The 16,028-nt window shown below is 33.6% G+C and overlaps 1 protein-coding gene across 5 annotated transcripts in view; it reads right to left on the reverse strand.

The window, feature by feature from the left end:
* The window catches only part of DPYD (dihydropyrimidine dehydrogenase), an 879,000-nt gene that overhangs the window by 488,141 nt on the left and 374,831 nt on the right, over positions 1-16,028 (reverse strand). The window lies entirely within an intron of this gene.

Genomic DNA, 16,028 nt, shown 5'->3' on the forward strand with positions numbered 1-16,028 from the left:
CGTAACTCATTCTGCTATAAAATGGAACAGCCTGGTTTTTGTTTGTTTTAATGCCCATAATGGATGCCTACCAAGGTGATGTTAATATTTATGTATTTGCTTTATTTTCCACTTACTGTTTTTGAGGAAGTCCAGGCTTTGGTCAAGGTAATCCTAACTAGTATGTTGTTTTGCCTTTTTCAAAAAATGTAAGACTGTCCTACAGAAGAGATTGAGGGAGTGTCGGGTCTTGTTCTTACTCTCCCCCTATGGAAGATAGGTGGAGTCGCAGTAAGACCTCTGACAAGTGAGCCTGAGAAGGGTGTGCATGTAAGGATTCAAACCAGGAATTATCTGGGCTACATGAATATGGAAAAACTGAGACATAAAGTAACTTGCTCAATGTTGTGATCAAGCCATGGTCCCATCTCTCATCCATAACTAGCACTCTATCCATACCGAGTGGTTCCAAACTCTGGTGTACATCAGAACCACCTGGATGACTTGTTAAAACAGATTACATGGGCCCACCCCCAGGGTCCTACTTCTATGGCATCCGATGAGGCCTGAGGATTTCCATTTATAACAATTCCTAGGTGATGCTGTTCAGCTGGTCCAGAAGAGACACTTTTGTGAACCACTGTCTTACTACACAATAATTGACTGACTCTGAATTTAATTGGTCTATACCATGCATCCTCAATGAGTGTAATACTCCCAGTAAGAGTGAACATAAACTGATTCCTGGGGAAGGAAACATTCTTAGATAGCATTATAATTTATGACACCTCCCACCAAATATACATTATATAAACAAATACATAGTATATTGGTAGTATTAAAATTGCAGTTGTGCAGGGAGGTAATTAGGGGGAAAGAGCCTGAAAAGACTACCTAGAGGGATAATAATTTTTTTTTTAAACTGAGAAACATTGGTCATTACTACATACTGACATGAAGCTATTCAGTCTTACGCCTTACTTAGGATATATTTTGAATGTTAGCCTTACAGTTTTAAAAATTGGACCACATAAACTATTATTACACAATAGTTCCCTTTCCATTGTAAAATTAAGTGATTGACAATATTGAAAATACCAGCTTTGTGGGATATTGTGGGTGGTAAGTATACAAAAGAGTGGATCTCAAACCACTCACTTCAGACAGGGAAATTAGAAGTGAATGGTAATGAATCAGGTTTGAAAACCTGCTTCCACTACTTACTTGGGATAGTCACTAAATCTCTTTGACCTACAGATGCCTTACATGTAAAATCAGGATAACAATACCTAATTAATGGCATGTGGTATTACTTAAGGCAATTCAGAACAGCAAAGCACTGAAAGCAGAACTTGACATACAGAAGGTACAAATTCATTTGTAGTTGCAATGCTATGAACTCACTTTTTTCCCCTAATCATTTTTCAAATTATTCAATACCATCTAGCAATGGGGTTATTACTCTAATAGAAAGGTGGCCCGAGAGCAAAAATATTGAAAAAGTAAGCCAAAAAAGCTTAAACTCCTCTTTAATTTTCTACAAAATAAAAATGTATGATTTCTGGAAGGTAAACTAGTCTCTGTTCAAATTACAAAACAAATATGACTCCATATGTAAGAAATGTTTTCTTTATCACTTTTGTTACATTTACATAATATAGCACCTTATAACTCATCAATATAAACCAGTTCATTGCGTTTCAAAAATGTCAGCAGTGCTCAATTTTAATGATAATGCCAAACCTGACTGAATAACAATGACAAATGTTTATGGTTTGAATAAATCAATATATGATGGGCAGAAATAAAATCCTAAACTATCTTGTACATATTGGGAGCATGTTTCAGACTGATTTAGGGTCTGTTTTGTCCCTTTCTACTCTTCTTGTTTATTAATACTTAGATAGTATCTATCATTATATGTAGATAATCTCCTATACTTTTTGGCAAATTTGTCATTGAATTTAGAAACAAAAGTTGGACACTGCAAACAAATCCACACTTCTAAGACTTTAAAACAAGGATTATCAATGATTTAAAGCTTGAACATGCTTTAGTTGTATTCTTACCATGGTTTTGATTATTGAGGGCCTAAAAACTAAATACAGTTATGAACATAAAGAAACTGTGTTTTAATATATCTTCAACTCACATTGTAATTTTCCATACACAGGGTTGATAATATATTCAAATATTTAGTATCCGTGCCAACTATCTGACAGTGCACACAAGTCCTGGGGTATGAACAGAGGCTCCACTCAAGAGTTTATTCTGAAATTCTGCTTTTGAAATTTGAGATGTTCTTTATTCTCTAAAACATGTTAAAGTTACACTGTTGAGCAGCAGACATAAATCTCACCACTTCTTGCTATTTTGCTATGAAGTGGCTGGAATTTGCCATTTTACATAAGGGAGGGAAAAACTTTTAAAGGAAAGATAGAAAGATATCATTTGAACATATTGTTTTGAAAAGTATTGATGCAGTGGGAAAAGAAGAGCTGAGATGATAAGAATTATCTGTGAATAGGGAACTTAGGAAAATGAGAACACATGACAAGTGAAGTCATATGTCAAGCGAAATATCCTTTGAGTTATTTGTGGACAACAGAGAAACTTACTACCACTATCTAAGTAATATGTCCAACAAGTCAATAATAATAATAATAATAAATACTTAAACAGCAGGTATTAAGTTCTTTATATATAACTTATTTTAATTTTCACACAGAAGATATGACAGTTACATGTAAGTTACTTTTTAAATAGTAGGTAGCTTCGTATCAACTCTTTCTCTCATTTGTGGCTTGAAAAGCCAATAACACACTGGGTATATTTCTAGCTGTTGAATCTCAAGACAAGGCCAATTGGAACAGAAAAGGATCCAGTCAAAGGCAAAGTAAAGGTTAAGGAGTTGGCTCGATGAAGGTTTTCTCAGTGGGAAGAGAAGATTCGGGTTTCCCAGCATAAGGAAGTTTAGAGGTAAAATCATGAAATACAGAAGCCAAATGATGGACTTATGGATCCAATAATGTAAATGTTTTAATAAAGACTCATTGAATCCAAAGGTTAAGTGTAGAAAAAATAATTATATTTCCTAAAGTGGAGAGCAGGGACACAAAACACATTATCTCAAGATAAAAAGGTGAACAATTAAAATAGAATTTAAATGCATTTATTTGTTAGTAAACTCCTTCACAAAACTCTATAAGTACAGGAAAAAATTACCCTATTTAACTTTCTATCCCCAGTGTCCAAGAATAACATTAAAATATTTAACAAATGAGAAGTATCAGCTGATGAATGTTCAGACTGATGCCTGGCAAATCAGAATACACTCAGCCAATATGCCACATGGAAGGGCTTCAGGTGAATTTCAGCCCTATTAGTATCTATCAAAATGACTGACGCACAGTAGACTTAAACAACTATTCTACCAAGATGAATGACTAATATGAAAACCCAAAGGGGATTCAAGTCAACAAAAGGACAACTAGCTAGTAGCATGTGGAGTCAATGAATACTAAACACCCATCCCCAAGTTAAACTGAGCATGCAGAAGACATGCTACCTGACTAGAGTATCTATTATGTAAGGTTAAAATCAAAAAGTGAATGACATTCCTTCTCAACTGTTGGTTACATTGCCATGAGAAAATGATGGACCAGACTGACAAGGTCTGGTCAGTTATGTCTAACTTCATACAGTGGGTCTTAATATTTTATTGTTCAAATTAAACAGCCTTCTATGCAAAGCAGTTCATAGATGTCAGTGTTAGTGTTTTTTAATACCTAATATTTGTTTATGATTGTTAATAATCAGCAACTCTGTGTGTTTGGCATTTGTACACATGTGTCCATGGCACATAAATTTGTTTATTTGTTTGTTGGTGCCTGTTCTCATGAGGACAACATCAAGCAAACATACAACCTTATCCTCATCTCCATCAGTAATTACTCAAGAGAATAAGGGAGAAAAAACCAACGTTTCCTTTTTTGAGGTTCAAATAAATCAAAATGTTACTTTCTTTTCACATCGTATGAGTAAAGTGAAGAGAAAAACATCATCTTAGCTTTCATTTTTAACCTCCATATTCAGAGAAGATATGCATTTGATGCTGAGTGAAATAAAAATAGAGTGCAATAGCATGCAATAATGATCATCATTTTAATGATTAACTTTATGTAATGTGATGATTTGGTCTGATTAATATTACAGGCATCATACTGTGGAAATTATGAAACAACTTAATTAACTATAATTAAAAGTATGATGTCAATTCATTTTTAGATTGCATATAGGCATAGGTTATAAACTATAATGAGCAGAACTCAAAACCAGCATACATTAAATTCTAATATGCCAAAGTTTGAGAAACAATATTCTTCTTAAAGTGTCTTCTAATAGCTATTTAACAAGTTATTGATTCTATCTGAACATGAAGACCTTGGAGACGTTATTTCAAGTCAGAATTGTTTGGTAGTCTGCTTTATCCAGTGATAATCTTGAAAAATGTTATCTTTTATTTCATCACGGCTATTGTTGGAAGTACCACAAACATTCATAACTATACAGTAAGAGTCCAATTCATTAATAAATTTACCAAACATTCAATAAGTTCCTATATCTAAAAACAAAAACAAAACCATGCCAGGTACTAGTTAATAAAATAGTCCCTGATTTCAAAAATCTCCTAGAGACAGACAAATCAGCAATTATATTCGGTGTGATAATATATAAACACAGCGTGCTCTAATGGCACAAAAAAGAGGGCATTTTTATACAGCAGTAGTCCAAGTCAAGAAAGGGCAGTCTGGAAAATGCACAATATAAGATAATCTTGAAGGATAAGTAGGAATTAGTTACTGAGAAAATTAGTTCTGGTATAAAATAGATTACCTCCCTTTGGTGAGGGAAGGTATACTGAGGTAGAGGAGTTTATCTCAGGAAAGAGAAAGAAAATTTCCTGGTTAAATCCCTTTAAAAACAAACGACAAGGAAACAAACTGTCAATTGGTATTTGCAAGTGGGAGAGCCCTTATGTGTGGAATGCTTTTGGCAAAATATCCCCATTAGTGTAGGACTAATACGGTAAGGAAACTTGGGAACTCTGGATTTATGGGCCACAACTCTCTGCAAGGAGTCATACAAACTATATAAGCACCTGAGCATAAACTGGAGATGTTTTATAGTTAAATAACTTCCTTTTGTTACAGTGATGGAGCTACTTATGTTACTTAGAGATTCCACATTAATCTAGGTTAAGGCACACCCTGATGAAGCAAGATGGGGCTTGAAAAACTGTGCAGCTGTTCCTGAACCTCTCCTTGTTTACCTGGTACTTCTTTTGTTTACTTGTATCCTTGAAATTATTAATAAAGCTTGATGCAGATTATAGCTCTCATTCATATGAGTTTGAGCTATTCACAATCTAGTTTTCTGGTTAATTTGGTTACTAAAGAGATGAAGGAAGATAAAGAAAGAGGCAGTAAATTCTGCCCATCCACTCTTAATCTCATCTTCCTTAATTTATTAAATGGTTTGTAGTATTTTTTTTTTACTTTTTGGCTTATGCAGACTCACAGTCAGTGGTGGAATGCACACCAATATTGATATGCTTGGTACTCTCTGGAATATATAAGCTAATTTTGCAATTATTCTTTACTTAGGCAAAGAACAAAATTATTGAAATCACAAACTAAGGTTCCTTCCTTTAACAGCTATTAAGGTGTTACAGACTTTAGCTTTCTTTTCACTTTAAGATTTTAAAACTGAAGAACCTTGAATAGAAAAATTTCTCCTTAGGACAGTTGTGTTACACATGGGGTATAGTTGCCCCTTAACTATTTTATTTTGTCACTATTCAACTGCAAAAATCAGAAATGCAATGCATAGCATAATTCACAAAATGCCTTTGCAAAAGCATCATCAAATACATCTTTTTTAACATGAAGAAAGTATTTTTAAACACTACTCATGATTGACGAAGTTTTCTTAAATCTGACTAGCTCTTATTGCTCCTCATCTTAGATTTTGCTACAGCCAAGCATTTCTGGCTGCTGTCCGAGTATCTCACAAAACTATTTTCTGCATAACTTGGTGCCTTTGCGGTGCCTTCTTTAATCTTGAAATATCTTTTTATTTAAATTCTGTGCAAACTAGGATATTCTGTTTTCCTCTGATATCTGCTAATCTTCTCTGATTTTACACCTCTATATTAATTTTTACTTTTTTTTTTCAAGAATTCTCATCTATCTTTTAAGAGACAGAAAACCAGAAACAATTAATTTCTTTCAACTTTTCGTGTTAGGTTGATATTGCAATGTGATACATTTTAAAAATTTAAATTAAAAATAAAAATAACATTTAAAAGCTATCAGAAGTAATTTTTGAGGTGTATATAAGCATATATACATATTTTGAATATTTCATATTTACTTAAAGTCTCCCATATTTTGAGTGAGACACAGGTGGAATGATGTAATTCATTTGAAGGAATTTGTATTTTATATTATGGGATGAATACAAAGTAATAACTATCCTAGGTGAAAAATGATATAATACAGGAAACATAAATAGCTATAAGATCCCACAGGAGGGAGAGATAATTAGGAGGAACTAAGGGAAAAAAAATGACATTTCTCTTCAAAGAGAAAATGACATTTGGAGCAGATCTTGAAGGATGAGTTCACCTTTTTAAAAGAAAACAATTACTTAAAAAAGACAATTCTTTGTTTTTACATTAATTCATGTGTGGTTTGTATTTATTTTTATACTTTGAATTGTATGTATGACCAACATGTGTATTTTTTAAATTATACAAATTAATTTTTAATATATTTAAACCTTGTCAATTTATAAGACAAGCAAAGGAGATATTGGAAAGATGAGGTGAGTATTAAGGGGAGAGGGGCTTCTAGCTTCACATAAAAGTTAATAGACTAAAACAACACAAATCTAATAGAGTAATAATATATTTAATAAGACTTCATAGTGATTTGATAACAGCTTTTAATATCCACTGCTAATGAATATGTATGAGTATGTATGCTTATATATGTATATATATATAGCTGTGCCTATATATATATATGTACAAATATATACACACATATGTATATAAACTAGTAATAAATAATGAGTAAACCTTTTGAAAAGAGTTTTAAGCTATACAGACATTCTTAGTCAACATAATGTAGTCACCTCCCTCTTGGAATTTTCAAAGACAGTTAAGCTTTTAAAATATGTAATCTTGAATGGGCACAGGCTCTTGTTAGCTCCTGGCCTATTTACAGTCTTTTTTTCTCCCCACTCACCATCTGAATTATCCCATGTAGTACAGAATTCTGACAACTTCACCTGTCAGCATCTTTGGTACCCATGTCTTGAATGCAGCAGATTTTACCTCACCAACTGACTGGGGACACATTAATTGCAACTTGCTTCAAGTGTAATGTTTCTACACATTACCAAAATTTTCAGTATGAGCTGCTGTCCTTCCATGAGGAGATAATGCCCTCCTGTCCAGATTCCATATCACTCCCGTATCTTTTTGTAAATGTTCAAAATATAGAATTTGGGGAATAAAAGAACCTTGAAGATGCATATAGTTAAAACACTAATTTTACAGATGGGCATATTCAGACTAGCATACATAACCTAGAGCCAAGTACTCCAACTTCTAGTTAACTCCTCTTCCACTGTTCCATTCTATCTTCCCACACAACACTGAATTTTCACACTTTTCAAAAATGAAAACACATACAGACTCTTGAAATGTCATTCCCATGCCATCATGAAGTATTATGCACTTTATTTCTTCATCCCAGGGGAATCCCCAAGGAACACTAATTAACTCTGTGTGCTGGGGACAACTGTGTGTGTTGATCTGTTTATTTGCAGGTATCTTCACATTGCTCACCATGCTAACGGGTCTCCGGTTACTTTGCGTGATGAACACCAACTCAAACGATGTGCAGGTGCCAAATATTGAAGAGCTGCTATAAGCATCACCCTTAGTAAGTACAATTCAATTTGTCAGATTATTGATATTATTTTCTGAAAAGAGTCCCAGGTTCCTATTTCTTATAATTAAATAAAAACTAGAAAGCACCAGTTACTGATAGGAAAATGCATGCTTAGCCAGCAAGATGCAGATGAGGAAAGGATGTATGGATGCAGCTTTAACATGATTGTGTAATATTAAAAATGTCTGTGGGAAGGCCTACAGATTGTGTTATATGAATTGTCTATTATGGGATATGCTATGTGGCACCAGAAAGATTCAATTAAAGGTATGTTCTTTCACATGAACATGAGTTTTTTAAAAGTTGTGGTAACAGACAAATTTTTAACTAATAGATCAAGCAATCTGGTACTGCTATTTTTATTATTAAAAATAATAAGATAGCATTATCAAAACAGTTAAATAGTTGAATAGCAAAAATAAAGCAAATCAAAGTTAAATCAGTTAACATTTTGCAAATGAATAGGGGCAAGCCACGGAGCACTAGGGAGTGGTATAGAAAGCCCATTTTAAAAACAGAAGAATTAAAGATCTATCATGTTTTGCTGCTGTTGGGATATTGGATATATGAACAATAGATTCTTGAAATATTCTTTGTGTGTGAGATTTTGCTATTAAAATAATTTTATACTATTTTCTTCTCAGTAATAATTAATAAGAGCTACAAGCCCTTCCCCAACCTTATTCTTTAAATTTATCAACTCAAGTGGGTCTGTTGAGTCCTGACCTTCATGCCTTCTTTTAGGGATTCCCAACTGCCTAAAGCATTCTTGCAGTTCTATCTGATCTGTCAACAGCTTTTAATACCAGCATTTTGGGGGATTCTGTTATCCTGTGAAATTTAATCTCACCTATTTAAGCTTGCAGAAAATACTGGAGGGAATTATTAACAGATTTTCCCTCATCTTCTTAGAGGATAGTGCTGAGTGATTGGATGGTTTCCCTAAGGACCCGCGGCTGAGAAGCGCTAGTTTGTCAGTAGCATCCTATTTAGCATGTGTGTGAAGTCACAAGGGAGACTGAAAGACATTTGGAATCAGAATTACATCAATATGCTGATGATGCCTCTGTATCTTCATTTCATCAAACCTATATCCTGTAGCATTAATGCTTTCTTAACTAAGATGGAAAGTGCCCCAAAACAGCACACTGCTTATGGCTCTAGTTAGACAGCTGGAAACTACACTGATGCTACATTAGAGAAGTGGATCATCAGCATCACCAGGGAACTTGTTAAAAATGCAAATTCTCAGGCCCATCCCAAACCTACTGAATCAGAAACTCTGGGATGGTGGCCCAGCAAGCTGTATTTCATAAGCTCTGCAGGTGTTTTTACTGCATGCTAAAGTTTGAGAACCTCTGCATTAGAGAAATGGAGATTAGTTGTCACTGCAGAATCTACTGGATGGTGTCTCGTACTTTAGTAGATTAAAACATTTCTGGATCCAATCATATTGTCCTTTGTTAATAACAATGTAATGTTAAATGTAACTGGCCTTTATAATAATTTATATTTGTCACTAAAGGATGAGAGAACTTTATATTACTCTGTATTTCCCTCCTTCAAAGCCATTTGAGAATTTGACTGAAGCTTTGTTTATATACATGCTGACAAGCCTAATGTGAGGCTTTTAACCAACAGACAAAACATGTTATTTCCAAATTCCATCCAAAGCTCAAGCCCATTAAACAATACACATTTGAGAAAAACTCCATATGCCCCTGTTTCTCAATCTTCACTGACTTTAAAGAAACCAAGCGTAGTTGCAGTGTGTACATACTGAGGGTAGATTACATAGGAGGAATAGGAGAAATGCAAAGAAGTTGGATATGATACTAAATTCTTCATGTCAGTTAAAAATTTGTCCTAGAAGATACTGTCTCAAAACCTCTATCTTGAATTAAAAACATTAGATTAGACACCCTCCTGACTTGCCAGTTTCATAGAGTCAGCCCTGCCATACCATGGGCCCTCTTTAGATGTACCTGAACTAAGGGATGGACAGGAGGGATTAACATTGGACCCTCTACAAATGCTGCAAGTCTTCAGTCCTAAAAAAACATAAGCCCTGGCCCATGCCCCAACCTGAAATCTACACATATTCTCATAATGTATTATGTATTATTCCTTCTGTCATGTCTGAGGAATTTTGCCTAAAATTACCAAGTGAACTTTCAAAAGCCAACTGCAGTAACATTGATCTAACTTGGGAACTAGAAGCTCTCTTTATGTTAGAAGCCCTGGATGTTGATTCCCTCCATAAAACATTCATTCCACAATTCTTCATTGAACACTTTATATGTGAAAACCATTGTGCTAGGCTGGGGGAAGATAAAATGGACCAAGAGAGTTGACCACAGCACTTGCTGTCATGGAGCTGACAGTCTTTAAGGCCACCAGGTCCAAGAAGCAGAGAGAACTCCAAATAAGATGAACCCAAGGAGGCCTATACCAAGGCACACCATAATTAAAATGTCAAAGATCAAACACAAAGAAAGAATCTTAAAAGCACCAAGAAAAAAGCCATGAATTACCTACAAGGGAAATCCCATAAGGATGTCAGCTGATTTTTCAGCCTACAGGCTAGAAGGCAGTGGCATGCTGTATTCAAAGTGCTGGAACAGAAAAGCCTCCAACCAAGAATACACAGCAAGGTTGGAAGGGCACATAAAGAACTTCACAGATAGACATAAGTTAAAAGAGTTCACTACCACTAAACAGGACTTACAAGAAATGTTGAAGGGTCTTCTTTAAGAGGAAAATTAAAGACCCTAACTAGACACTGGAAAACTATGAAAGTGCAAATTTCACTGGTAAATGCAAACATATGCCAGGGGTAGCAGATCAATCACTTCAAAACTAACAGGAAGGGCAAAAAGACAAAATCTATAAACAATTACATCTAAAATTAGGTAAAGCAAAGGCTAAGTAATAAGGTGTAAAAGAAGGCATCATATACAGAAAATGTGGAGGAGGGGAATGAAAAAGGTAGTGTTGTTAGAATGTGTTTGAACTTCAGTGACCATCAATTTATCAGAGATTGCTATATATGTAGGATGTCATATAAGAACCCCATGGTAACCACAAGCCAAAAACCTACAGTAGATACACAAAAAAACAAAGAGAAGGAAATCCAAACATAACACTAAAGAAAGTCAAAATATATGAGAGGAGAGCAAGAGATGAAGAAAGACTCATAGAAGAAAAACAAAAACAACCAGAAAACATTTAACAAAATGGCAATAACTTCATGCCTATCAATAATTACTTCAATATATTACATGCTCCAATCAAAAGACACAGGGTGACTGAATGGATAAAAAAGCAAGACCCATCTATTTGCTGCCTATAAGAGACTCATTTTAGACCTAAAGACACACACAGTCTGAAACTGAAAAGATAGAAAAAGATATTCCATGCATATAGGAATGAAAAAAAAGCATAGCAATAGTTTTATCAGGAATAGCAATAGTTTTATCAGGAATAGCAATAGTTTTATCAGACAAAATAAACTTTAAAACAAAGACTGTAACAAGAGATAAAAAAGGATATTATATAATGATTAAAGGCACAATCCAGCAAGAAAATATAACAATATAAATATTCACACACCCAACAGAGGAGCACTTAAGCATATAAATAAAATATTAATAGACATAAAGGGAGAGATTGACAGTAATACTATGATATTAAGGGACTTTAATACCCCACATACATCAATCATCCAAACAGGAAATCAATAAGGAAACAGTGGATTTGAATCCCACATTAGACCAAATGGAATTAATAGATACATATCTACATTGAAAACATTATATCCAAAAATAGTAGAATACATATTCTTTTCAAGATTGCAGATCAGGTTAGGTCACAAAGGAATTCTCAATAAATTTAAGATTGAAATTATATCAAGCATCTTTTCCAGCCACAATGGTATGAAACTGTAAGTTCATTATAAAAAAGTGGAAAGAGCACGAATACAAGAAGACTAAACAGCATGCTACTAAACAACCAATAGGTCATCAAAGATAAAAGAAGAAATAAAAAATTACTTGGAGAATAATGAGAAGAGAAATACAATGGTTTAATATCTTTGGGTTGCAGGAAAAGCAGTGATAAGAGGGAATTTTACAGCAATATGAGCCTACCTGGAGAAGCAAGAATTATCTGAAATAAACAGCCTAATCCAGCACTTAAAGAACTAAAGCAGAAGAACAAACAAAGCCCAAATTATATAGAAGAGAGGAAAGAACAAAGATCAGAGCAGAAATAAGTGACTAAAGAGGAAAAAGAGACTAAAACAATAATACAAAAACTCAGACTATTAAGAGTTAGGTTTTTGAAAAGATAAACAAAACTGATCAATGTTTAGCTAGACTCATCAAGAAAAAAAGAGAGGACTCAAAGTCAGAAATGAAAGATAAGTTACATATGACACCACAGAAATACAAATGATTATAAGAGAGTATTATAAAAAATCGTATGTCAACAAATTGGACAACACAGAAAAAATGGTAAGTTCCTAGACAAACAATCTTTCAAGAATGAACCAGGAAGAAACAGAAAATTTGAACAGACAGACAAATTACTGGTAATGAAACAGAATCAGTAATCCAAAAGCACCCAACAAACAAAATTTCAGGGACAGATGGCTGCATATGTGAATTCTACCAACCATTTAAAGAAGAATTAATACCTCTCCTACTCAAGTTATTCCAAAAATCTTAATAAGAATAAAGATTGAAAATTCATTCTATGAAGCCAACATCAGACTGGTACAAAAAGTGATAAGGACATTACAAAAAAAAGAAAGAAAATTATAGAACAATATCCCAACGAACACAGATGCAAAAATAGTCAACAAAATATTAGCAAACCAAATTAAAAAATACATTAAAAAGATCATTTGCCATGATCAAGTAAGATTTATCCAAGGTATATAAGGATAGTTCAATATCCACAAATAAATCAGTGTGATCCACCACATTAACAAAAGGAAGGACAAAAACCTTATGATCACCTCAACAGATGCCAAAAAATCATTTGACAAAGTTCAGTATCCATTCATGCTAAAAACCGTCTTTGAAGTAGATATAGAGGCACATATCTCAATGAGATAAAGAATATGTATGATAAGCCCACATCCAACATCATGCTCAGTGGGAAAAAGCTGCAAGTTTTCCCTCTAAGACCAGGAACAAGACAAGGATGCCCACTCTTACCACATTTCTTCAACATAGTCCTAGAAGTCCCAGCCACAGCAATCAGTCAAAAAATAAATAAATAAAAGGCATCCAAATTGGTAAGGAAGAAGTAAAATTGTCACTATTTGCTGATGGTATAATACTATATATAGAAGACCTTAAAGACTCCACCAAAAAACTGTTAGAATTATAAATGGATTCAGTAAAGTTTCAGTGCACAAAATCAATATACAAAAATCTGTTGCATTTCTACATGCAATGACTAATATAAAGAGAAATTAAGATATCAGTAGAATTTACAGTAACATCAAAATACCCAGAAATAAATCTAACCAAGGAGGTGAAAGACTTGTAGTCTGAAAACTGTAAAACACTGATGAAAGAAATTGAAGACAACACAAATAAGTGGAAAGCAATTTCATGCTTATGGATAGATAGGAAGAATTAATAGTGTTAAAACTGCTACAGTGCCCAGAGCAATGTACAGATTCAATGAAACCCCTATCAAAATTCTAATGGCATTTTTCACTAAACTAGAGGAAATAATCCTAAAGTTTATAGCTACTAAAAACTCCAAATAGCCAATGCAATCTTGGAAAAGAAGAACAAAGCTGAAAGTATTGTTCTCCCTGATTTCAAACCATACTACAAAGCTATAGTAATCAAAGCAATATGATACTATCATAGAAACAATAGATAGACCAATGGAACAGAATAGAGATCCAGAAATAAACCTACACCTGTGTGGTCACTTAATATAAGACAAGGGAGGCAAGAATATACAATGGAGAAAAGAGTCTCTTCAATAAACAGTGTTGGGAAAACTGGACATCTATGAGCAAAAGCATGAAACTGGATAACTGTCTTACACCCTACACTGAAATAAACTCAAAATGGATTAAAAACCTAAATGTAAGACCCAAAACCATAAAACTCCAGGAGAAAACATAAGTAGTAACCTTATGACATCAACATTAGAAATATTTTTTCTGAATGTCTCCCTAGGCAAGGGAAACAAAAGCAAAGTAAACAAGTGGGATTATATCAAACTAAAAGGATTTGCACAGCAAATGAAACCATCAAAAAAATGAAAAGGCAAACTACTATATGGGAGAATATATTTGCAAACAATATATCTGATAAGGGGCTAATATCCAAAATACATAAATAACTCATACAACCCAACACCAAAAAATACCAAATCATCTGATTAAAAAATGGGTACTGAACCTGAATACATCTTTTTCCAACAAAGACATACAGACAGCCAACAGGCACATGGAAAGATGCTCAATATCACTAAAAATCAGAGAAATGCAAATGAAAACTAAAATGAGATATCACACCAGTCAGAATGGATAGTATCAACAAGACAAGAAATAAATGTTGGTCAGGATATGGGGAAATGGGAACTCTTACACACTGCTGGTAGAATTGCAAATTTGTGCACCCATTAGGCAGGTTTCTCGAAAAACTAAAACTAAAAATGCCATATGACCCAGCAATTCCACTTCTGGGAATCAACCCGAAGAAAACAAAATCATTAATTCCAAAAGATATATAGGCCTGTATGTCTATTGCAGCATTATTTATAATAGTCAAGCTATAGAAGCAACCTAAGTGTTCATCAATAGACAAATGTATGAAGATGTGGTACAAATACACAGTAGAATATTAGCCATAAAAAATAAAAAAATCTTGTCATTTGCAACAACACTGATGGAACTAGAGGGTATTATAATCAATGAAGTAAGTCAGAGAAAGATAAATACCATGTGATTTCACTTATGTGGAATCTGACAAACAAAACAAAGAAACAAAACAGAAAAAGAGACTCCTAAAGACAGCGAATGGACAGTTGATTACCATAGCACTGGGGGAAATGGGTGAAATAAGGTGAGTAGAGATAAAAAGGTACACACTTCAAATTATAAAATAATTTAATCACAGGGATGGAAGTACTATAGGGAATATAGCTCATAATATGGTAATATCTTTCTTTGCATGGTAACAGATGGTAACTATGCTTATCATGGAGAGCATTTAATAATTATATAATCGATGAATCATTAAGTTAATCTGAAACCAAAATAATATTGTATATAAATAATTCAATAAAAAATCATTAAAAAATAAATGAGAGCAAAAAAAAAGAAGACAAACATTACAAAATTTTTGTCACATGTGGAGAGGGAGAGACAACCAAAGAAAATGCATACCAAAATGTAGGAAATTATAAAGCTATGAGAGACAGACAATTAATAAAAATGTTATGAACTTCTCTGAAAAAAAAACCAATGTATTTAGATCAAAACATATTTCTGAAGAACTTACTCTTTGCTGAGGCCCTATTCTATACATGGGGATACAAAGATTAATAAGATTAGCTCCTGTTCTCTTTAATCTTAGGTCCTTTAATTCCAGTAAGACTGCTTTCTTTTTATTTGTAATCAATGCCTAAAACAGCACTCCAGAAAAACTCCCTTAAAACCATCTCCACCTTCAATTTTGGAAAAAGTCTATAAGGGTGGATTGGATGGAAGAAAGCCCAGAGAATAGAGCTGACATTTGAAATCCAGCCATGAATAAGTGGTGACTCTGATATTTTAGTGAGATTAATCTATAATATAATTAATCTACATGTGACAAATTACCAATTCTACAGCTATAATTATTGCCTAGTATAAAAACTCCAAATATGCTCAGCCATTATAAGGCAAATCAAATTCATAATACTGATTTGGATAAGATGAGTAATTTATCTTTCTCTAAATATATTTGGCTTTTGTTTTCATAACTAATATCCTTTATAAGGCATTAC

Source organism: Manis pentadactyla, chromosome 4 (genome assembly GCF_030020395.1).
Source record: "Manis pentadactyla isolate mManPen7 chromosome 4, mManPen7.hap1, whole genome shotgun sequence".
NCBI lineage: Eukaryota > Metazoa > Chordata > Mammalia > Pholidota > Manidae > Manis > Manis pentadactyla.